Source organism: Monodelphis domestica, chromosome 4 (assembly GCF_027887165.1).
Source record: "Monodelphis domestica isolate mMonDom1 chromosome 4, mMonDom1.pri, whole genome shotgun sequence".
Taxonomy (NCBI): domain Eukaryota; kingdom Metazoa; phylum Chordata; class Mammalia; order Didelphimorphia; family Didelphidae; genus Monodelphis; species Monodelphis domestica.
Genome location: NC_077230.1, coordinates 287,472,903 through 287,497,199, shown reverse-complemented (window position 1 = coordinate 287,497,199; position 24,297 = coordinate 287,472,903). Strand labels below are relative to the sequence as shown.

Below are 24,297 nucleotides of genomic sequence, written 5' to 3'. Positions count from 1 at the left end.
CTTCCCACTCTGGGTCTTACTTTTCCAGCCTATTAAGTAGATGAATCCCTTTTCTCTTTATCTGAAATCTCCCCACTTTTTGCAGACACCTCTCCCAGTCATACCTTCTTCACAGGGATATACTGAGGCTTCATAGATAAACTCACTAAATACATCACAATAGTATTACATTATATTCATGTACTGTAATTTGTCCAACCATTTCCCAAAAGATGAGTATCCCTTTAGTTTTCAGTTCTTTGCAACTATAAAAAGAGTTACTATAAATATCTTTGTACATATGGCTCCTTTTCCTCTTTCCTTGATCTCTTTGGGACATATAGGCTTAATAAAAGTATTACTGAGTCAAAGGATATGCACAATTTAGTGACTTTGGGGGCACATTTTCAAATTCCAAATCCTGGAATTGCTAAACTAATTCACAGTTCCAATAGCATACTAATGTGTCTGTTTTTCTGCAGTTTTGCAACATTCATCATTTTCTTTTCTTGTCATCTTTGCCAACTCTGATGCGAGTTCAAACTTTGGTTGCTTTCATTTACAATGATCCAAATACTACTGATTTAGGAACATTCTTTCATATGGTTTTTGATAGCTTGGATTCCTTTCTTTGAAAACTTCCTGTTTATATCCTTTGACCATTTTATCAATTGAAGAATGCACTAACTAAATACAAATACTTCTTTCACGCACATACACACACACACACAGGGCATTTCAGATAAAGAGAAAAGGGATTCATCTACTTAATAGGCTGGAAAAGTAAGACCCAGAGTGGGAAGGATACTTGCTCAAGGCCAGATAGAAGGTCCTGTGGTCCCCCTAATAATGGGAACTCTTCATACTAATTTCTAAGAAACATGAATCATCTGCCTTCCATAAGCTTGGAAATACATAGTATTAATTCTAAGATCGAAGGTAAGGGTTTAAGAAAAGAAACAAACAAAAAGAAGGAAAGAAGGAAGGAAGGAAGGAAGGAAGGAAGGAAGGAAGGAAGGAAGGAAGGAAGGAAGGAAGGAAGGAAGGAAGGAAGGAAGGGAGGGAGGGAGGGAGGGAGGAAGGAAGGAAGGAAGGAAGGAAGGAAGGAAGGAAGGAAGGAAGGAAGGAAGGAAGGAAGGAAGGAAGGAAGGAAGGAAGGAAGGAAGGAAGGGAGGGAGGGAGGCAGCTTTAACTTTACAACAACCTTATGAAGTAGGAAATGCAAGTATTCTTATACCCATTTTAAAGATAAAGAAACTGGGGCTCAGGGAAGGTATTTAATTTGTCTTGACCAAGGCCAGATGATGAATAAGCAATAGGGCCAGGTTGGAGTCCAAGTTCAGGAGTTTTTTGTCCTGTATGACAAGCTACTTAGGTAAGTCATTCTGTAGATAAACTGAAATACTATTGCTGTCTCTATGGATCACCAAAGCTCAGCTAAGTATTGGAGAGGACTTCATGAATTATCATAAATAAGATATCCTGGCATATATCAATTCACAAGGTTGTTCACCAATGCTCAGGAATATTCCACTGCTTGGAGAATAGAGCCCAAAGTCCTCCAGCCCTAGAAAAATTCCCTTCTATTCAAATAGGCTTGTGGGTGATCTGAAGGGCAAGTGAATATAACTGGGGAAGATAGGGATCTGGGGAGGACCAAGAATCCAGGACTTCAAAAGGTCTTTCTTCATCCTCTTCCCTCCGCACTGATCTCAGAGAAATGGAAATCACTGAGGTCAGCTTCTAAGCTATAAAGAATCTAGAGAAACAAAAGCCTCTTAGGTTCTCCTGCCTGCTTGACTGCCTGCCCCCTCGCCTCCATCTTCTCTTTCTTTCAATCTGGCTGAAGAAGGCTATGGACACTTTAGATAAGAGCCCTGTTTTGTTCAAAGTCACCTAAGCAGGCACGAGCATGTGTGCACACACGCACATCTCACAAGTGTTCCCACACACCCTCCAAATGTCACAGAATTGGATTGTGCACAGATGGTAAGCTTAGCCTCACGGATCCCTCTCCTGCCAAGCCCAGGTACGCTGTCCGGATTCCTGAAATCACTGGGCGTCCAGATGTGGGAGCATATGCCTCTCATCAACAGAGCCAGCCTTCGTGCCATAACACAGATATATATAGATATAGATATAGATATAGATATAGATATAGATATAGATATAGATATAGATATAGATATAGATATAGATATAGATATAGATATATATGGGGGACAGTAAAACCTACATTATGGGGGATTTAGGGTGTTTGCATTGCTGAACGAGGGATTAGAGACCAGAAAGCCCAGAATGACCATCTATTTTCAGAGGACAGAGTTGGAGAGCTCACACCATAGTGCAAGGGCCAAGCTATTCTCTGGGGATCACACTCATTCTCTAATCCATATGCTCCATGCCACAGACGCTCCTGACCTGCCTTCAGAGCTCCCTAAGCCAACCATCAAACTGTCTCCAGTCCATAGTTTGCCCACCTCCTACCAGGGTGATGTAGTCCTCTCTGGGATATGACATGTGGTTATTTTTTCCTCAAGACAAAAAGACAAGACTAAGTCCCCAAGGAGAGATGGAGGTGATGGAGATTATAGGGAATACACTGGGATAATTGAATTAGTAGAGAAAATACTGTAATACCACTAAGCAATCCCCAGAAGACGGTACTAGCAAAATGTCTCTCAAGTACTCAGGGAACCCCTAGGCATCCTCTCCAGGGCCTCAGCCTTTGTCTCATCAGCAGAGTCTTGTCTCACCTATCCTTTTTCCTTCTTTCCCCTCAACCCTCCAATTCCTGTTTTGTTCTGTTCTGCTTTCAAACTCAGGTTTATTTCACAGTGCCAAGATGGCATTTGTTCTGGGTTCTCTTCCACTGGCTTGTCACATGTCTGGGTGACTCCCTTAGGCTCCAGGGTCCCCAAGGGCGAGGAAGCAGCTGTTTGCCATGCTCTGTATAGACACCTATGGCGCTGAACCAGCCATGGCTGAGAGGGGCAGACTCTACCGTTCTGAGCTCTGCTCTTTCTTCATCTTTGAAGAAACTGGAGGAATTATTCTCTGAGAAGAGAGAATGGGAGTATCTCTTCAGGGTCACCATAGGTCTATACTCCTTCCTCCTCTCGCCCCACTCCCCCTTCCACTACCCCCCCCCACACCAAAAAGCTTCTCAGCAGAAACAAACATTTCCAATGAGAGTTCCCATATTTACTGCCGGGTGAATTGTATTTACTGTGCCTAGAATTTGTCTGCACAGCATTCTGCTAGTAAGAGGCCTCTTCTCCCACCTCAGGAAGCAATTAGCCTTCAGCACCTTCAGTGTGGGGAGGGAAACAGGCCAGCCTAGATGAAGTGTTAACCTTTTTTTGTATTATGGCCTCCTTCTGTAATCTGTTTAAGCCTATGGACCTCTATAATTTTTTTTAATTCATAAATTTAAAAATACTAAATTTTATTCAGAAAATGGTGAAAATACAGATTTAATTTTTCCTCCATCCAGGTTCAAAGATCCACTGAAATCTCTCCCTAAATCTCAGATTAAGAACCCTTTTCACTATCATTAGACGTTGGAACAGTCTTCATAATAATTCCTCCTTATATTCCTCTCCCCACCAGGACCCTCTCTAGTCCAGGTCTGCAACTCTGAAGTAGGATCCTCTGATTATCTAATGAGTCTAAACAGCACCCAGTTCTAGAACCTAAAGTGGAGGCATTCTGAACCACAGAAACCTTGGGCTGCTCCAGATCCCCAAGGTCCCTGCATCTAGGTCCCTATCTCCCAATAAAACTATCCCTTACCTTGTTTTATTTTTGTTTAAAAACATTTTTCCTTCTATTTTAATATTCATTCTAAGACAGAATAGAGGCAAGCACTAGGCAATCAGGGTTAAGTGTTTTTTCCCAGGGTCACCCAGCTAGAAAGTATCTGAAGGCAAATTTGAACCCACATCCTGGTGTCAGCAAATATCCTATACCTGTTTTTTTATTATACATTTCAAATCTAAGTAACAACTCAGAGACAAGTAAGGGAATCTCTATTGATAACCTCACCCCAAATATGCCAGTAATGTGGACAAGGTAGAAAAGTACTTGGGCACTTCAGATATAGCAGTAATAATAATACTTGGTATTCATTTGGCACTTTATGACTTTTGAAGCACTTTCTCATCTGTTATTTCATTTGATTCTCCCAGAAACATTACAAAAGGAAGAATTATAACCTCAACTAATAGATGAGGAATGTGACAGACAATATGGTGTCGTGGGAAGAACCCTGGCCATGGCATCAGAAAACTTGATTTCAAATTTTGGCTCTCCTCCATTGGGACTTTGGAAAAGTGATATATATACTTTTCATGATCCTATCTCTTCATCGGTACAATGGGATGATAATAATGTGTGTGTACCTCTAGGTATACAAATAGGATGTCAGATGGATTAAATGAGATAATGTAGAAAAATTGTATTCTATAAATGTAAACTTTTACCAAATGGTATGGTCAAGATCACATAACCATCCACCTGTAGGAGGATAGAAGCCTAGAACTCAAATCTTCTGGCCACCATGTCAGTCTCTTCTGCTTCTATGATGTCGATACTCCTGTTGCTTGCTGAAAGGCTAAGCCATTGGCATGGACCATGGCAGAATCTCAAATAGATTGGACCTCACTCCAGAGGAATCCAAGTAGATCTGAGTGGGTCTGTGAGGTTCTCTCCACACTTTTCCATGAGGTAAAGAGAAAGAGGGTCCTTGTCTCCCAGTGGCTTAGCCCACCAGAGGCTGTGCAGCTAGGGACCTCCTCAGCTTGCCTAAGAGAAATCATTCAGCCTGAACCCACTCTGAGTCTATCTCAAGTCTTCTCTATAAAGCACTAGAAGTGGTCTGAGTATTGTCAACTGGGGATAACTTGAGAAAACCAGAGGAAAACAGAAGATCAAGAAAGTCCTGAATCAAAGAAAGCAAATGTCAACAAGACAGATGGTATCACCCAGAATAACAGTGATCTATGCTCCTGCCCACACCACAGGAGGAAGGTCCTGCTGTGCTATGTTTCTCTCTCTGATGTGTCTTAATGTTGTTTCATCAGCATCAAGAAAGTGGAATTATACTGGTTGATTTCCTCCCTTTGCCTAGCCTCCACAATCTGGCTCTAGCCCACCTTTTCACTCTAGCCAAACCAGCTAGATCCTTCCAATATACTTTATACTAATATGTATATATACATATATATATATAATATACAATTATATGTGTACAAACTGTTCCTATTCCTTATACCCAGGATATTCTTCTCCAAGCCTCCCCAATCCATATTTTTCTTTTCACATTTTACTCATACTTCAAAGCCCAACTCAAATGTTGCCTTTTCCATGAAGCCTTCCTTGATTATCCCAGATAGAAACCGTTTTTTCCCCTTTTCTTGAGGCAAGGGGTTTTCCCATGAACTTCCAATGGCTTCCAGGCAATTCTGCCTTTGAAAAGTTTAGCTTCAGGAGAGATGATTCCCCTACTAGAGGAATCCTAGGGGGCATGTGTAGAGAGAGCTGGTCTTGAAATTAGGAAAACTTGATTCAAAAGTTGACCTCAGACTCTGGGCAAGTTACTTAACCTCTGGGAGTCTCAGCTTCTTCATCTGTAAAATGATGATGATGATAATAATAGCACCTACCTTTCACGGTTGTTGAGAGATTCAAAGGAGATGATATTTGTAAAGCACTTAGCTCAGTGCCTGACAGAGTAGATATTTAATAAATGCTAATTCCCTTCCTTTATTACCTGCAACCCCTGAAAATTTCCAATTATAGGGGCACAGTACCCCTGTAGAAAGAAGCCCCCGCAGTTGCCACCAACAATAAAAAAAAGGAGGGAATTCCCCATCCTCTTTCCCCTTTCAGTCTCCTCCTCCTTCTTCAGGTGCTCTGTGCTCTCAGAATGCCCCAGATCCTTCTAGTTACAGGGGAAAGTGATCTCATAAACAAATTCACAGAAAGGTGTTAATGTGCTAATATTCTTAGGGGTAGTTTGTTAATACTCCTGGGGGCATTTGGTTTGTTTTTAAAGGACCCTGAAAGTGATTAACCTCAAAGAAATGAATCTCTCTTGACAGACTCTGGTTCCTTGTGGGAAAAAAATTGGGGAGAGGATGGATAGGGAGGGCCAGGCCCTTGCTGGCAACAGTTTAAGGACCACTAGGCACCCCATAGGCTGCCTTGTCTAATGGAAAGATAATAAAAGGGCTAAGATGGGAAGGGAGGCTCCTCCTTTCTTTTTCCCCCAAGTCACTTTGCTTGGGTGGTTAAGGCAGAAAGAGAGGCTGGCCAAGATGAGAAGCATAATTACAAGTCAGGAGCAGACAAAAGCTGCTACTGAATCCGAGGCCTAGGCAGTTGGAATCCACAAGGGGAACAATTAACTGATAAGAGTAAACTAATTGTTATTCATATTAAATTAGGGCACAGGTGATTTGGAAAAAATCTATAGACCCTCCCATATGCTTTTCGGGTTTTGCATTGCAGATGATGGTTTTATGGGGCCCTTCTGGGATTCGGATTATAGAAGCCAAGCATGGAGCAAACTGGAAGGCCAAGATCTTGTCCCTGCTTAACTATACAATAAACACATGAATGTTCATACAAGGGGAGAGGGCTGTGGGTTTGCATACTAAGCATTCTTGTGTTGGACTAGTGGGGCAGGTTTCTGAAGAGCTAGGTACTTCCAGCAGGTGAGAAGGTGGGCTTCTGGGAGAAGATTCCCCTGAAAAATCCAAACCAAGAAGGTAGTATTATCCATCTGTGGGGCTGACATTTCCCAGAGTTCCCTGGGCTGTGGGGTGAGCCTGTGGATGCACCACAGTGGAGAGTGGGAGTGGGGTGGGTGTGAGGGGTAGGGGGTGAATGAAGGAATGGGGTAGGGGGGAATTATGGAGGTCAATGGAGTTTCCTGTGAACAGGATAGTAGGAGTTGCGGTTAATTTGCCTGAGAGGCATTTTTTGGTGGGCCATTCCAGCTTCACCAAGGAGGCCTCTTCACTCTGATTTTAATTCTATATTATATGTTGTATATATTGTTGTCAGCTCTAAAAATTAATATTTAAAATGAGAACCAGGCCATAAACATGGACTAGAGCTAAATTGTAAGATGCGTTCCTAGGAGAGGGATTTCATGATGATGATTATCATCATAGGTCTGGGGGCGGCATGTACATGGGGGCTATGGATCCTTTCTTGTTCCATTGCTGAAGTCAGAGCCAAAGTCCTCTTCCCCCAACAACCCCTATTATTAAAGAAATGTCTACAATTTCACAAAATTTTCAGAGCTGGGAGGCTTGGGGATCCTGGGCGTGAATCTTTGATCCAGAAGCACTTTGTTCAAGGTCACCTAGTGAATTAGTGGCAAGCCAGAGGCAGCTAGATGGCAAAATAAATAGAATTCAGACTTGAAGAATCAGGAGGAGCTGAATTCAAGTCTGGTCCCAAGCACTTACTATCTGTGTGACACCAAGCAAGGCATTTAACCTCTCTCTGCCTCAGCTTCATCAACCATAAAATAGAGATAATAATAGCACCTATTCCTCAGGGTTCTTGTAAGGATAAAAGGAGATGTTTAGAAAGTGTTTTGCAGACTCTAAAGCACTATAAGGCTAGCTATTGTTATTATATGAAAATTATTTGTGAAGTTTAAAGTATTACATAAATACTAGTTTTTATTATTCCTCTTTCCACTATGCCTTCAGGTATTTATTCAGTACTACTGTGGGAGAACAGGAATGAGAAGGCATGGTCCTCAGGGAGTTTACAGTCAAAGGATAAATTTCTGTAGTGTTTTGGAGCTTGGAGAATCATACACACACAGAGAAATCAACAAAAACACATAATTACCATAATGGCAATATTGCAATGACACCTCTGAGACTCGACCTGGCTCAGATGTGGCTGGTAATGATGGCAAGTGAGATATGAGAGGACTCTAGATTCATTTTCAGTTTTACATTTTTTAAAGCCCTTACCTTCCATCTTAGAATCAATACTATGTATTGGTTCCAAGGCAGAAGATTGGTAAGGGCTAGGCAATGGGGGGGCTAAGTGGCTTGTCCACGGTCACACAGCTGGGAAGTATATGAGGCTATATTTGAATCTAGGACCTCCTATCTCTAAGCCTGACTCTCAATCCACTGAGCCACCCAGCTGCCCCAAGACTCTAAATTCAGGCTGTGAAATCTGGAGAGGTGGTTGGCCACCAGTGTGGGTCACCTCCCTCTCCCCTTTCATCATCTCTTAACTCCCTCCCCCACTTAACCATGTCTATCCCCCTTAAAGCCCAGGGAGGAAATTATGGGGTAATTTATCAGAGTAAAAGGGGATGTGTCTGGTAAACAAGTATTTTGAGTAGAAACTAAAGGAACCTAGGTTATTCAATTTGGAGAAAAGACTGGAAGGTGAGGGAGAGCATATGTGTGTATCTGTTGAGGGAGACTATGTCACGATCTTTCAAGTTTTAAAGGATTGTATTGCACATTGGATGATCCACTACACTTCAATGAATCCCAAAATGAAAATAGATTTAAACTCCAGCAGAAGAAATTTAGATGAACATAAGAAAACTCCTGACAATGAGGTCTGTTAAAGACTGGAGAACTTAAACATCCTTCCCTTTGGTGGCTCCTGGGGGAAAGTGGTAGAAAATAACAGAAAGAGATAGATGGCCTTTTTAGACTTTTTTCTTCTCCATTTAAGATTTTGGATGATTTGAGCTGATTTAGAAATTTCATCTTGTTGGGATCTTCCTCTTCTCTGAACAGCAAGCAGACAGCCATTAATTCCTGGGCTTGGTACTGGGTCACAGGTGCTGTGTGTGTGAGGCTATGGGGTAGGGATGCAGACAGATGATTAGTGAATAAAGACCATCAGTTCTAGCAGAATTACTGAGCGCATTTATTGGGAAATGATGTCCTGATTTAGCATCACCTGAACATGGGGCATTAGGCAGCAGCCCAGGATGAGACAGGGGCCTTGTTCACTCTGCTCAGTTAAGAAGTATCACCATCCCACAACAGCACAGCAGTACATACTGGAGACTTGGCCTTACCCAAGGGGTATGCATGCAAAGGGCACAGCTGGTATGGTCATGCCCATAAGCTAAGTGCCAATGGAGGAGTAGCCTTTGCGTTGGAGGCTATTCAAAATGTGCACAAAGATTTCTTCTGAGCCTTCCACAATTTAAATGAAAAGAAATGTAAACGGACCTGGGCTCCATAGGACTCTAGAACATCATACCTAGGGGCACGGGGATACAAACACACACTCACATTCGTGTAACTCCCTTCCCCCAAACAAACAACCACATATCACACTGCAAACATACACCACATGGGTATAAGGACCGTGGGCCCCTCTGTCTGACCAGGAAACCTGAGGGTGGGGAGGGAGGCATCCTGGAGAGATCTGGGCTCCTTCCTTGTTCCAGACCTCATGGCCTCCTGTAAAAAACCTGAATTTCTTAAGAACCTAATTTGTAGCCCTCAAGGCCTCAGTAAAACCCTAGGCACCCCCACCCCTAGGCAAAAACACTCATCCTCCGAGGGGCTGGCTCAGTTGCCATCACCTTGGAAAGTCCTGGGTCCAGAAGTAGGGAAGGCATCCTACTAGCCTCTGACCCCATCTTTATGCAAGTGGTTGAAGGCAGGGAAAGACGTTTAAAATCTCCAGCTCATCAGTGCCCTCCAAGACAAGACTAGTAGCAGGTACAAGAAGTGGGAGTCCCCTCCTTGACACAAGGGTTAGATTCCGTAAGCCATAAACGCAACCACGTACACTTTAACCAGGCCCACTCGCCCCATCAATAGATCTGGGGTAAAAGTCATGCCCAAACCAGGAGCTGGAGCCTGAACTTGGGGTGGGAAGGGTGGCCCGACGTCCCTTCCGAGCCACCTCCAGCTCTGCTTCATCCCTTCTGAACCTCTCCTTCTTCTCAGCCTCCCCCTTCCACGCACACCCATCCCAGCCCGGAAACAATCACCCTTTGACAAGCGAAGCTGCCGAGCTGAGAGCCAGGAACGGCTCGGGTGGGGGTAGGGGGTGGCGACGGGCATCCCGGCCGGGTTTAACTCTAGAGGAGCGAGAGCACGATGCCCAAGGCCCCTTCCCCAGGCCTGCAGCCCCCTCCCCAGAGCATCCGTCCTCTATCCGCGCAGTGGGAGTCCGACAGGCTGGGATGGTGGGGAGGGTGCTGAGGGAGGGGGGGAGTAGATACCAAGCCCACGAGGGGACCTTTTCTCGCTGCTCCTCCCTCCCTCTCTCCTCCGCCCGTCGCAGGGAGGGCCCCCCGCCTCAGCTGGCGAGGTTGGTACAGACCATTAGCAGTGCAGGTCCCGCTGGCAGCTCCCTCTCGGAGGTGGGGAGGGGGAAGAGGGGGATGGATGGGGCGGGGGGGAGGAGGGAGAGGAGGCAGGGAGAAGAGGAGCTGTCAGTGCTGCTGGAAGCACGGGCGCATCCGCCGCCACTGATGTGATTCTCCGCTTCGGCTCCTGGCTCTAACACCCCTAGTCCTCCTCCTTCTCCTCCTCCTCTCCTTCCTCCTCCCCTTCCCTCTTTCCTCCCCCTCCCCTCCCCCCCATCCCCTACCCTTCCCGGTACCCGCTCTTTCTCGCCCTGCCGGCTCCGGCTCTGAATCCCCAACCCAGTCTCCTCCAGACTCTGGCCGCTGCTGCCGCCTCTGAGCTGCTCCGAGGTGCTGGAGTCGGAGTGCAAGAGCCCAAAGAGAGGCGAGCACAACCAGAGCCGGGGGTGGCCGGGCCGGGGTCCGTGGGCTTCCGAGCTGCCAGAGGAGGTCGCGGCAGCAGGGTAGGCAGCAGCGGCGGCGGCGGCGGCTATGAAGTGGCCCCCGGTGGCCCGGAGCCCGAGCGTACCGAGGCAAGGAAGCGAGGGAGCCCGGCGCCCGGGCCCCGGGCAGCAACAGCGGGGCGCCGCGTCTGGGGATTAAGGGCTGGAGTGAGCTGCTGCGCGATGGAGCGGGAGCCAGCCCGGGAGCATTCAGACTCGCGAAGCCAGGTAACTATCCCCCATTTCCCTCCCCTCCCCACATACACACCCGGTCTCCCCGGCTCCTGCGTCCTTCCCATCCCTGCCCGGCTGCCCAGGGCTCTCCTCCTCCTCTTTCTCTCCCCCTTGTCCTCCTTCAGCTCGCCGCCGCCACCGCCGCTGTACAGAGCCCCTTTATGCATCTCTATCAGTACCCATCCCATGTCCATTGCTGTGTGAAGAGGGGGAAGGGCAAACTCCCCCCCACACCCCCTCCCATACCCCGGGAGAGAGCAGACTGAGGCTGTCAAAACCAGGCAAGGAAGGAATGGGAAGGGATGGGGGGGAGCGAAGGGGGGGGGGGCTCCCGATGGGAAAGGCACTTCCCTGGAAATGGTGATGGTGCCTTGCTGTAAGGTTTTCTAAAAGAAGAAACCCCTAAACAAAATACAGCAGTTTCAGCTGAGAAAGGCTTTCAGTTGCTGTGGGGGGATGGAGGGGGAGAGAATCGAGAGAGGAAGAGACAAGAGAGCTGAAACCTACTCACCAGATTCCTACAAACTGTCCCAGGCTAATGGGCCATCTGCCCCTACCTCCCAGTCCCTAAACAAATCGCTTATTATCAGGTTCCCCTCTAGGGACAGAAAGGAGAGAGAAATCCTGGGGTGATTCGAGCCCCTTTTACTCCATCTCCTTCCTACTTCCACCACCACCAAACAACCATTGGTCTCCCCATTCATCCTTAGCTTGAGCTAACTTCTCTGAAGGGGCATAGGATCTGAGGGGTTCCAGGTCCGAAGGATCCTGGGAATGGTGGTGGAGAAAGAAGAGAATAGCCGGCAGAGATTTCCAAGAATCTGTGATTGCCTCTGGGATAGTGACTCCAATTTACAGCTCACCTCTCTTTAAGGTCTCTCCATATGTAAGGTCCCTGGGCCCCCTGCTCTACAAAGTCAAAGAGTACAACTTTAAAAATAGCAGCTGGAAGACATAGAAAGGAAGAAGAGAGGAAGTCACAGGACCCATCATTGCCAGGGAACAGAGGTGTCAGCCTGGCACAGAGCAACTAAGGTCAAGAGACTACACACACACACACACACACACACACACACACACACACACACACACACACACACACCCCAAATACACATAACCTTCATAGCTAGTGAGTTCAAAGGTCTTACTCTCTAGTTACTATCTTCAGCTCTGAAGTGAGGGTGACTTTTTTGAGGGAGTGCATTAGAAGAAGTTTCCTTGTCACAGGCCTTTGGAATATTTAGATTCCTTCACTAACCTTTTGTCTGTACTTTGTCATTGGGGGAAGGGTATTACCAGGAGTTGTTTTCGACAGGAGGGTACCCAGAATATAAAAGAACTCCAGGACTGAGTAACACCACCGTGACTTGTGGTTTGATTGGCTCAAACAGCATTGTGATGGTTTATGAAGCTACGTATGGTTGGAACACACCCTTCAGTTTGTGTACTGGGGTGCTGTATAGCTCTACAAGTTAATGGGCAGAATTGGATTGTGTGGCATAATTGTATAGCACCATCAGAATTGTTCTATTTTGCTGTTGTGTTCTCGAGTTTGACAATTTCACCACACCCCTTGGTACCATGGAAGACAGGAATTGTGACATTTCCCTTAGATTCTGCAAGGTAGTGACTGCTAACTGAACAGACTCAGAATCCAATACATCTGTCTCTTCCAGCCTCACTAAACAAAGGCGTTCACCCCTTGGGTCACTCAAGGTGAGTGCCCACTTCTAACTTCAAGAAGCCATTCTGGTTGCTAATAGCCTTAAGCTATCATGCACCTCCAGCCTTTCTTGGTGCTGTTAAAAAGAGGAATAGATGGGAGAGAGCAAAAAGGGTTAATGCCCTTGCCTATTCTCAGAAGTACCCTAGTGTAGCTGGGGGCAATAGCTACTTATCTAATTGCCTTTTAATCTGCCCTGCTATTGAGAAAATAGTTGTGCAGGGGAGTGGTCCCTTGTACATGCGTGTGTATTTGTGTTACAAGCAAGTTGAAGATATTCAGGCTAGTATACATTGTGTGTTTCTCAACCTCTTTGGTGGGGGAAAGGGAACTGTGCATTTCTGTTCTGTGTTTTGGTAGGTGAGCATGTAGATTTGTTCAGACTTTTCCAGGCTGGAGTAAAGGGAGAAGTGAATCACAGAAACTGAGTCCACCAAGGACAGCTCTGATAGGAAAGAGTTGAGAGGAGACCCAAGACCCTCAGGGGCAGTGCCTCGCTTCTCCTATTCACTGCTAGAGTTAGATGCAATGTTCCACAGTGGCCTTATTGGAGATGGGGAGCTCAAACCCCTGAGAAGAGGAAGATGGTGGTCAAGCTAGGCGTTTTCCTTTCTCCTAATAAGTTCTAAATAGGAAAAAAGGAGAAGAGTTAGCCAGAAACAGGTTTTAAACTGAAGGAAGGGGAGCAGAAAGGGACAGGGGGAATAGCATCGTAGAACTCTGGATGGGAGTTAGAATTAGAAATGTCAGGGCCCTGGCAACAGGGCTCTCAGGGGCAGTATCTTTGATTCACCCCACAAGCTGGCCTAGACAATGGAAACAACCAAAAAGCCACTTGAAGGCTGCACCAAACGAGAAAATGAGGGGAAGGTAGAAAGCAAGGAAGGAAGAGAGAGACAGAGTTCTCTGAGGTGTATATATTGACCCCTGGAGACTAGGACTTATACATAGTGTACAGTTTTCCACATTTCATGGTCAGAATTACGTCTCCAATAAAGCCAGAAAAAGAGAAGGTCTTCTTTGTCCTTCTCTGGGATAGCCTCCACTTTTGCTTGGGAAAATCTAGCCTGGAAGTGAATCTTGGAAAGGTCCCTGCCACAAGGCAGTACTGAATCTAACTTCCAATGTAAAGGGAAGCAACTTCATTCTAGTGAGTTGGATGGAGGCAAAAAAGAAATCTAGGTAGAACAATTGGACAGGGCTCTAGAAATTGATGCCCACAGAGATCATTTCACCAAGGCTTCCACTCAAGTAGAGCATGCCAATGAGTAAGATCTAGCACTTCAGATTCTCTGATCATTCTCCTACTATAATCAATGCCTTTCCATATATTCAACCTGGATCCCAAGTCTGAGTAGTAACCTTGGCTATGGATTGAAAGAAAAAGGGACAGATAGATCCCCAAAGGGGGATGACCTTCTTGAAGCTGATTCCAGAGAAATGCTAAACAATGGCTCAGCTCAGGCCACTGGCTCTCCATCCTTGTCCTCCACTCTTTGGCAACAAAAAAAAAATCATGTGTGTTTCCCCAAAGACAATTGAACAAAATGTCTGATGATTCTGTAGCAAGGACATAGGAAGGTCTGGAGGGATCCCATATCTGTGGTTAGCCTAGGACCATGCCTCCCAACTTCCACTGTATCCTACTAAATGGAGCCAGGGACCCCAGAATCATATTTCAGGGGAGTTCCTGGACTAACCAGCCCCAGAAGTATCATTGATGCAGCCTTCGCACTTCCTTCCTGTAGTCCATGGCTTTCCCATACAGTGGTTTCTTCTCTCCCCAAAGTCATGCTTTCTCCAACACCCCATAACTATGCTCAATTTAACCTGTATTTAAATTTATGCCAAAAATAAGCCGAACTTTGCACCTCTAGGTGAGTTCATTTTCTTGCTAAGTTATAAAGGGATTTTAAAAATAAGGATAAGCTATTCACTGGAATCAGCCTTAAACATCATTTTACAGGTTTATCATAAAGTAACCATTTTAAAAAAGAAGGCATAGGGGTGGACTTTACCAAGAAATGAAGAAATAAAACCCAATATAGTGAACTCTTGATTATCCATCCTAATGGTGGAGGACATTGGCCATATGAACTCGATAACCCAAAATTATATTTATGTTTTTCTTTGGAATGAATTATGTAATGTTTTTTGTGTGTTTTTTTGCAGCAACAGCAAATTTACCTTCTTAATGAGGTTTGGCTAAGGCCAATATTAAAATGAGTTTGCATTCCCTGAGCACACACCAACTGATGGCAGGGCAGACAGCCCAGAAGAAAACTGGATGGCAGGGGTAAGCCAAACCAGGATTAAAACTGTGCCATTGATAAGCCATGCAGTGGTTTATCCACAGGTGGATAATCAAGAGTTGACTGCATACCAAAAAAAAAAAAAATGAATTTTGAGACTCACATCACTTAGTCCCTTTTGGTTTGAAGTTAGAGCTATGGAAATGATTTCTCAGTGCCTGTAAATAATTCAAAGATATATGAGGGGAAGGAGCAAAGCCAAAAGGAAAGAGATTGGGAACACAGGGATTCTGGGACTAGGAACAAGTCACAATCTATCTGTGACTCAGTTTCCTCTTCTGTAAAATAAGGGGGGTTGGATTCCATGACCTATAAGTTTCTTTCCAGTTATAAATCTATGATCCTATTGTATATATATACATATACATCAAGGATTTGATTTCTCATCAATGTCAAAACTGCCTCAAAACCCATCTGTAATTTAAAGGATAAGTGTTAAAGGGCTCCCTGAGCCTCAGAGAGTCAAAGTTACTTTTTCATGATCGTCTAGTTACAAAGCGTAAGAAACAAGATTTGAACCTGTCTTCCAGAATTTAAGTATGAAACATCCATTAAGCCACTTGGTTTCTCAAATAACTCATATACATTTGTTCTCTCTCTATTTCTCTGTCTCTGTCTTGCTCTCCCATCTATAATATATTATACTATACTATCTCTCTCTCTATTGCTATCTAGCTATCTGTCTGTCTGTCTGTCTATCTATCTATTTAAGTTTGGGTTTCCTTCCCTTTCTTCTAGGGCAAAAGTTTTCTATTCTGACATTAGACTCATATAGGTGAACTCACAGGTTTTATCTCTACCTTTCCCATGTTGCTATAGATGAAAATATGCCCATATGGTTGCCTTGGTATGGTGACAATTGATCTAACTTTTTTTTTTTCTCATGAGACTTCAGCACATCAAGTTCAAAGGTCAAATGACAGAAAAGTTCAGTGTCAGCTTCAACAATCCCATCAATAGTGAGCTTAGATGTGACTTCCATGAAAAACAGCTGATGGCTTAATGTTGCTTTGAACGCTAAAATATTTCCTGACCAATATATCCCAAACGTTCTTTTTGTACTATATTATAACTATACTCTACCATACTAAATTCTCCCTTACTATATTATACTATACTATATTATCTCCTATTACCCTATACTATCCCATCCCATACAATATTGTACTATACTATAATGATATTACACTGTTATACTACCCCATACTATACTATATAATAACTATGCTATACTATTCCCATATGATCCCATCTTATCCCATCCCATGCTATATTATACTATTCAATACCATGCTATGTACTAATTGTTTCAAGTCTACCAAAAAGATGACAGAACTATATATATATGTATATGTATATAAATATATATATTTGCAAAACATTTTTACCTTTTCAAAATACCACTGCATTGATTACCTCATTTCATCTTCACAACAGCATCATGAGGCACAAAAGGGAGGAACATTTGTTTCCAAAGGAGGGTCCCAAAGCACCAAGGTTTTGAATAATTTGCCACATATTAAATAGTAGCAAGAACTAGAATTCAAGCTAAGGAATTAATCTGATACACAGAACCTGAAGCCTTAAACTGGAACTTGTGGGGGTTTTCAGGCTGGAATACATAAGATGTTAGATGTGAAGTGTGATGTTACAGTCTGGTTCTATTAGACTTTGCAAATACCCAGCAAAAGGAAAAGGGTGTGAACTAAGTCTTAGGAGCTGTGAAAATGAAGTCAGGAATTTCTGGGCTTAGGAAAATTGCTTATAAAAGAGTTCAGTGAAAGGGGATGACAGTGGAGAGAAGATTCCGGAGTTATGACGGTACCTAAAAAGTTCTGAAAGCACCCTAGATTGTCCACTCCTTGTAGTTGGGGATGGTGTCTTTCTATCTCTCCGAAGCTTCTAGCAGAGTTTCTTGCACAAAGCAAATGCTTCAATATTTATTGAGGGCATGAAGAATGCTGGCAATTATCCCCAAAAGGTCAGGGACTGGACTTGTCATTTCATTTATATAGGGAACTCCCAGATGATGAAATTCCCCCTCCCTAGTGCAGGTTGGCACATTTTTTGCAATTTCAAGTCCTAGAGAATCACCGAGGCTAGAGTATTGCTAGGTTAACTGATTTACGAAGTGTCACACAAGATTTAATGTCACAGATAGGATTTAAAACTGAGGTCTTCCTGGCTCTGAGGCTGACTATCTATTCACCACCATGATGCTTCTCTTTCCTTACCTTATCTAGGTCTATTCAGGATTTCTTCTTCCAAGGGAACATATCTCTAATTTTATAATGGAAATCAATGAGAAAATACGATTTGTTTCACAGGAAATTTTTCTGGGAATACATTGTATCTGTGAAGCAAGTCATATTTGTAGTATAGCATTCTTTCAGGGCTCAATATCTGTTTGGATTGTGTGATTTTCACTTCCACTGAAATGTGCTGGCCAAGTGTAGCAGTTCTCTTGGGGGGGGGGGAGAAATGCATGCATCTAAAGTGATGTGTTTTCAAAATCCAAATGTCATCATTGACAATGAGCACCTGTCCACAGAAAGCAGGAGGAACAAATTCAATTTCTGTCAAAGGAAAAAAGAGAAGAGAAGAAACTACTTAATTCAATTCCCTCATTTTATAGATGAGAAATTGAGGCCCAGGAGAGCATAAGTGGACACACAAGTAATGTCAGAGGTAAAATTTAAGAGAAGGACCTGGGGAAGCCACAAGAACGCTTGACTAAGAGTCACTAAAATGAATTATGGTCTCAATTCCACCACGAATTAGTAGTATGATATTAGGCAAGTAGTACAGTAGTTGGATAGATCTAAGTTCAAACCTAATTTATGACCCTGAGCAAGTCACTTAACCTCTGCTTGCCTCAATTTCCTTATCTGTAAAATGGTGATTAATAGTAGCATATATCTGTCAGGGTTGTTGTGAGAATAAAATGAGATGATATCCATAAAGTATTCTACAAACCCTAAAACACTATATGTGTATCAACTGTTATTATTACTTTATTTCTCTGAGCCTCAGTCTCTTCATCTGCAATAGGAAGAGACTAGACTACAACAATGTTTCTTGCCATAATGAACCATGAAATACCTCATTTGTTATTTTGTTTCAGTAAACTTTATAGTGTTTGCTCATAGGTATTATAAATAATAATTTTAGAGGATTTTATGGAACAGTTCTACTATTTTGGAAAAGTTTGAATCATTGAACTAGAATAACAGAATTTTGTGATTAGAGCTATCACATTTTCATCATCCTGCCCAAGATCACATCGTTTGGCTAGTGGCAGGCAGAACTGAAGCTACAGTAGAAACCAGGACTCCAGTCTAGAGGTTCAATTCTCTTTCTAAGCTACACTGCCTTTTTCCTAAACTTCAGCAGAAAAAGGATGACAAATAGCAGAGTGGTATTTCCAGGCTTAGGGGATAGAAGGCTCTCACTGGACCCCCTCCTCCAAACTAGGGACGGGCTGCTGACCTTCCTCTTTTCCTAGCCAACCATGCCCAGCAGGTCAGCATTAAGCAACATCAGGGCTCAGAAAGGTCAGGCCCTGCTATGCCATCAGCAACAGATTACTTATTCATTTATTATTTTAATCATCATCAACAGAAACAAGCATTCAAGTACAGAATCAGAATAAAACATCACATACAAAACCATAAATTGTTATTTAAAAACTGTTTTTAATTGTTTACTTTAACCAGTTCTCCAAAAAGTCCTGTTTGCTTCCATTCCTTCTTCTCAGTAACTTTTAAAAATAATAATAGTTCATATTTATAAAGCTTCTTAAGGTTTAAAGCATTTATCTAACAACTCTGTGAGATAGATAATATGAATATTATTATGCTTATTCACAGACTGAAAGTGAATTATTTATTATCACACAACTAGTATTACAGCCCATCAAACTCAAGGCTTTTAGCTTCAAATACAGTGGTTTTCCCACTCCATCATGCTGAAGTAGGAAAAAAGCAACTAAAACAATGACTCATCAGTAGACCTGAAACTAGGGTAGACAGCTAGAGTTTTGTCCCAAGTGGGAAATTTGCATCAGGGTCAGAAATTTAGAGGATAATAACAGTGCTCACACTTAAAGAAGAAGGTTAGAAAAAGGCAGTGTGCAGAATTAATGATGGCAGGATGTTGAGAAAAGCAGTATAGACCATTTTCTCTGGGGGTAGGGAGGTGTGTAACTAGAGACCTGCTTTCAGTTTATTTGAGAGTAGAAAGAGAGGGAAGACTAAGGAAAGGGAGAACATTCAAGAGCTCTGGCCAGGCTGAGGGGGGATGAGGGAGGCCCAGATCAAACCAGTCCCTAAGATTCAATCCTCCAAACTGGAAGCAGTGACCTAGAGTATCAGAAGAAGCCAGGTGAAGGCAAGTCTGGAATGTAAAAATTCCCTACATCTCACCTCAGGCTGAAGTAGATTCAGGCCTCTGCTACCCCTGGGAGGGGCTTCTTGGCTGCCCTTCCAAGGTTGAATGGATTTGGGACTTCATTATTGGGGTTTGGGACTGGGAAGGACAAAAGGGCTCCACCTTCCTATCATCTATTCATCTTGAGTCATAAGACCATGAGGCAGTACTCTGAAAGGAAGGGTTAGTGCCAGATGAGCCTTGCTCGAATCCCTGATGCTTAAATGTAAACCATGTGGCTAAAAGAGAAATGGCCTGGAAGTCAGGAGGCCAGGGAGCTAACCCATACTCTGACACTAACTCTGGACCTTTTTGCTCTTTTATAAATGAAAAAATGGATAAAGATTATCATCTCTAAGATCCCTTCTATCTTTAACAGCTTGGGAGTCTATGAAATTTGGGACTGATTTGACTTTACCCCTTCTCAACCTCAATTTGCAATAAGAATTGAATGAGTCTTTGTGACCTTGAGCAAGTCTCTTTAACATCTCTGAGGCCTCAATTTACTTTTATGTAAGATGAAGGAGCTGGACTCAGTGATTCCCCCAAGGTATCATCTAGCACTAGGGTTCTGCTCTGAGACTTATGAGGTTTGTGGGGCAGGGGGTTGTTTTCAAGCTTCCTTTAAGACCCTTTCTGCAAAGCATATATCTATTTGCCATAGTAATCCACCTCTATCCCCAAGGAGTCATGCTTCTTGGATGCCAAGCATGAAGAAATAATTGACCTTAGCACTTAGTTATCAAGAATAATTAGTTAAAATTAAAAGTTTATTTGGCTCACTTCCTTTTATCCCTGGGGGCCTCCCCAGTGCCAACCTTTCCTTGGTCCCAGGCTTTCTCTGTTCACAAGGGCAGATGTATCACCATAATCTCTTTATCCCAGACATGAAGTGGTCTCTTCCCATTGTAAAGGTGAAAATTAATTGTTGGACAATAATTTTATGAAATTATGTGGTTGCCAATATTTATTATATCTTGAGTCAGAAATTTATTTACAAAATAGAGAGGAAACAATAAAGTAGAGAAATGCAAGGGGAATAGAAAAATTATCCATCCTATCTTAACTCAGGCAGAGATTTTAGTTCTCAACCAGGAAGGCTAGTAGTGAGCAATCACGTGGCCTTCTCCAAGATGCAAGCTAGTCTCTCCAGAAACTAGGAAAGGAAAGCTTTTCTCTCACCCCATGAAGTAGTCCAGGAGTCAGAGTCCAAGTTGAAGCTGAGCTCCAAGCCCACAATCCAAGTCGCAGTCTCCAGCTAAGCTCCCTTGAAGACTCTCTTCAGTCAGGAGACTATCTCCACAAGACTGAATGAAGCTGCAGGATTCATGGCTTTTTATGGTGACTTCTTGTCCCTGCCCCTCTTCCCAGGGGCCAATCACAGTTTCCAAATTGTCTAGCACTGTCCAGGGAGCAATGTTTGTGGGAACCAGTTCTCATCTTCTAAAGAGGGTGAATATTCATCAAAAGTTTTCAGATTCCTGTCTGATTGAATTTCTGAGGCTGTAAACTCTGAATATAGGAGTCACAAGTTTTGACCTGAGTTAAAAGGGTGGAGCTCTTTAAGTAAGTGATTTGTGAGTTCTCTAAGTACCTTCCTAGCTTCTCATCTAGTACTAAGTAGGGTGTTCAATCTTTTGTTGATTCAATTCAAAAGTAGACAAAGGAGAGTTAATCCTGTCTTTACAATCTAAGTAGGGGTACTTAAGTTGATGTTACTCAAAATACACAAAGGGAATAAAGGATTCCCTTTCACAAGTGTAAACTCAGAGAAAACAAAGAATCCCTTTTATACCATCTACCCTTAGCATTTGAGGGTATCTTTTATGCTGGTTACCCAGTTTACAAACACTCTTGTGACATCTTTGACCATCAGCCAAATGAAAAGTATACCTGTTGAATTTCATCAAAATTCCAAGACCTAAAAATGAATAGATTAGATAAGGTACTAGGGGCCCTCCTCTGTCTTACCATCCAATTCCCTATGTTCATTTTCTCACTATTGAATCCTAGCCTGAAGTTCAATGTACTAAGCCTGCCCTCCTCAGTACTATTCATAGCTGTTCTAGGGTCTTGGCTATGAATAGCATTATTGACAGGAACTGAGTCCCACAAGACTCTGAACACTTTGGAGGCTGGTTTGAAGTAGGAATGAAAGAGGGATAGAAAGGGAAGGGAGGGAAATCCTCTAATGCATTTCCTTTGATGGCAAAATCATAAGTTTGTGGGGTAACAAGGTGGAGTCAAGCCCCTATAACCATCTCTAGCTTCTGCCATGGTAAACTCAAAGACAAGGGGCTGCCTTCTAGGAGGCATTAATGATGTGTCCTCTGCGTGACATGTTTAATTCAATAATTCATCCAGTGTGGTCAGCCAAATTTAATGATTTTGTCAGGTTGTCGTTAAGGAGCAGACCCTTTCATATGACCATCCTGGAGCTTCTGCATTAGAATTCTCAGCTACTTTCACCTTCAGATTTCTCAGTCCTCTCTTTTCTTTTCTCCACTTTTTTGAAAGTTCTTCACCTTCACCCCCATCCCAGCCTCTCTTTCTGCCTCCTTCTTGATGTCTCTTTTCCCCTTCTCCTTTCTTTATCCTCTCTCAACTCTTCCTGCCCCTTCACTACTTCAATCCAGCTCTAACACTTTCTCTTCCAGCCCCTTCCTTATAGTCTCCAGGTCAGAAGATCTTAACCAGGGATTTCAGGGAGTCTGTGAACCTGAGGGAAAAAAATATATCTCTATTTTCTCAAAACTTTGGTTTCCTTTGTAATATCATCCAGTTGTTTTCAGCCATTTTGACTGTTCATGACCCCATGTGGGGTTTTCTTGGCACAGTTACTGGATTTGTTTGTCATTTCCTTCTCCATCTCTTTTTTCAGATAAGAAAACTGAGGCAAACAGGGTTAAATGACTTGCCCAGGGTTACATAGCTAGTAAATCGCTGAGACCAGATTTGAACTCAGGAAGATGAGTCTTCCTCATTCCAAACCCAATTCTGATTTCTTTATAAACCTACGTATTATATCTTATACAGTTAAAAACAATTTTCTAGAAAGGGGTCCATAGGCTGACTGCCACAGAGATTAAGAACCCCTGCTTTGAAGCCCTTCTCCATCTTTTTCTCTGAAGTGATATTAGAGATATGGCATGGAAGAGGCCTCCTTAGTGCTAAGGAATTTGTCCCTTCCTGAGGCAAGGGTCCATGCTTCATTTCCAACTCAGTGACCAATGTCTGTGCTTGTTAATATAGCTTCAGTACTTATTTCCTACCTACAATGAGAGTACATCCCACCTGTCTCCTTAAAAAGGAGAGTCACTTAACTACTAGATTCATAGCATTTCCCCATGGGCATGTTCCCCGGGGCACTAGGGTCCCCTTAGAGAATCAGAACTGAAACACAACCTGGGGAATTCTTGGAGCTCTCTCCCTTTCCCAAGTTAATCCACGAAGAATCCTGTAATAACCTGAAAGGCCTGGAGATTGGGAAGCTAGAGGAGGGTTGAGGTTGAATCAGTAGCTCTAAGCAGCCTTCTTGGTATGAGAGTAAAAATGAATTAATACTCCAAGTATTTACATTTATAGGATTTTAATAATAACAACCGGGAGAGAGAAAGGGGTTAATTCAGCCGAGTGAGCAGAGCACAGAGCCAAAGACCTACACCTGCAACACTTTACCAGAGCAAAAAGCCCAAAAAACCCTCAGCGTGGGTTTCATCAAAATTAAATCCCAAACTTATTGACGTGAAGTGAGCACGTAACTTAAAAGGATGCTGGGTAAATGTAGTTCAGGTGTGTCAAATTTCTATTTGCACATTGGGAAAAAATGACAAACAGGCACCATTTTCAGATCTCTGGTTAAGTTGATAAGTCATTCCCAAAGCAGTCCAAGCAAAGCTCCTGCTACCCCTTTTCCCCTACTAAGAAAACCTCACCCCTAGAGCAGCAACTAGGAATGCTGGTCATTCATCCTGGGCATATTTGGTTGTTGGGGAACAACATAGGCGAAGAAAACAGTCCACGACCCTCAGGCACAATGTATCACAGAATGCTGGGATTGGGGAGATGGAAGGTGGGGTGTCAGCCAGTCTGAGGCCACGGGGAGAAAGCACGCCTCCCGCCCTGATGCTCCTGCTACTCCTCGCCCCACTATCTACCTGACAGATAACCTGGGGGGCTCCCACTCTATCTTCTGTTCAGCCTCCATCCCCAGCCATATTGCCATCCTGACCAGTCCTTCCCATTGCCATCCCAAAGGCCCAACAAGGACAGTCTCTTATGGGGAATGGATCCCTTCAGGCTTCAAAGAGGCAGCGGGGAGAGATGATCCACCGAAGGCAATGCACAGAGCTCCTGTTTATAAAACATTCTGTCTACACACTATAGACTGGCTGCCTCTAACCCAGCATCTATACAACACACAGCAGCTGTCGCCTTGATATATGGCCACCCCGAGACTGTCTATATAATATACTGCTTATGCAACATATAGATAGTGTCAGCATAATCTACAGCCAGCGAGACCAGAGATTTAGAGACCTCTCTATCCATCATTATCACCCAGCCCTGCCTGTTCTCAGGCCTAGTTTTCTACAACTACCCAGACTCTCAGCTTCACCTTGGCCCAAAGAGCAGCGTGCAAAACCTTTTTGTCATGGGTCAAATATTCAATCACCAAGTATGGATTACAGATGTCAATCCATAAGAGCCTACTAGGTGCCAACAAATGCCACGTCATGGACGGGCACTCCAGGGAGAGTGGGGAAGGCCTGTAGAGGAGGTGGCGCCCGCCCGAGCTGAGTTTTG

At 43.6% G+C, this 24,297-nt stretch overlaps 1 protein-coding gene across 6 annotated transcripts in view; it reads left to right on the top strand.

Moving 5' to 3' along the window:
* The first annotated feature begins 9,049 nt into the window (after positions 1-9,049).
* The window catches only part of B3GAT1 (beta-1,3-glucuronyltransferase 1), a 55,903-nt gene continuing 40,655 nt past the window's right edge, over positions 9,050-24,297 (top strand). For 3 of the 6 annotated variants that reach the window (XM_001366059.4, XM_007495173.3, XM_056794656.1), the window contains exon 1: positions 9,050-11,022. The gene's annotated coding sequence lies outside the window, so the exon portion shown is untranslated. Of the gene's footprint in view, positions 11,023-14,923; positions 15,048-24,297 lie in introns of those variants that run through there. The other 3 variants (XM_007495174.2, XM_007495172.3, XM_016421838.2) reach the window with 1 other exon arrangement.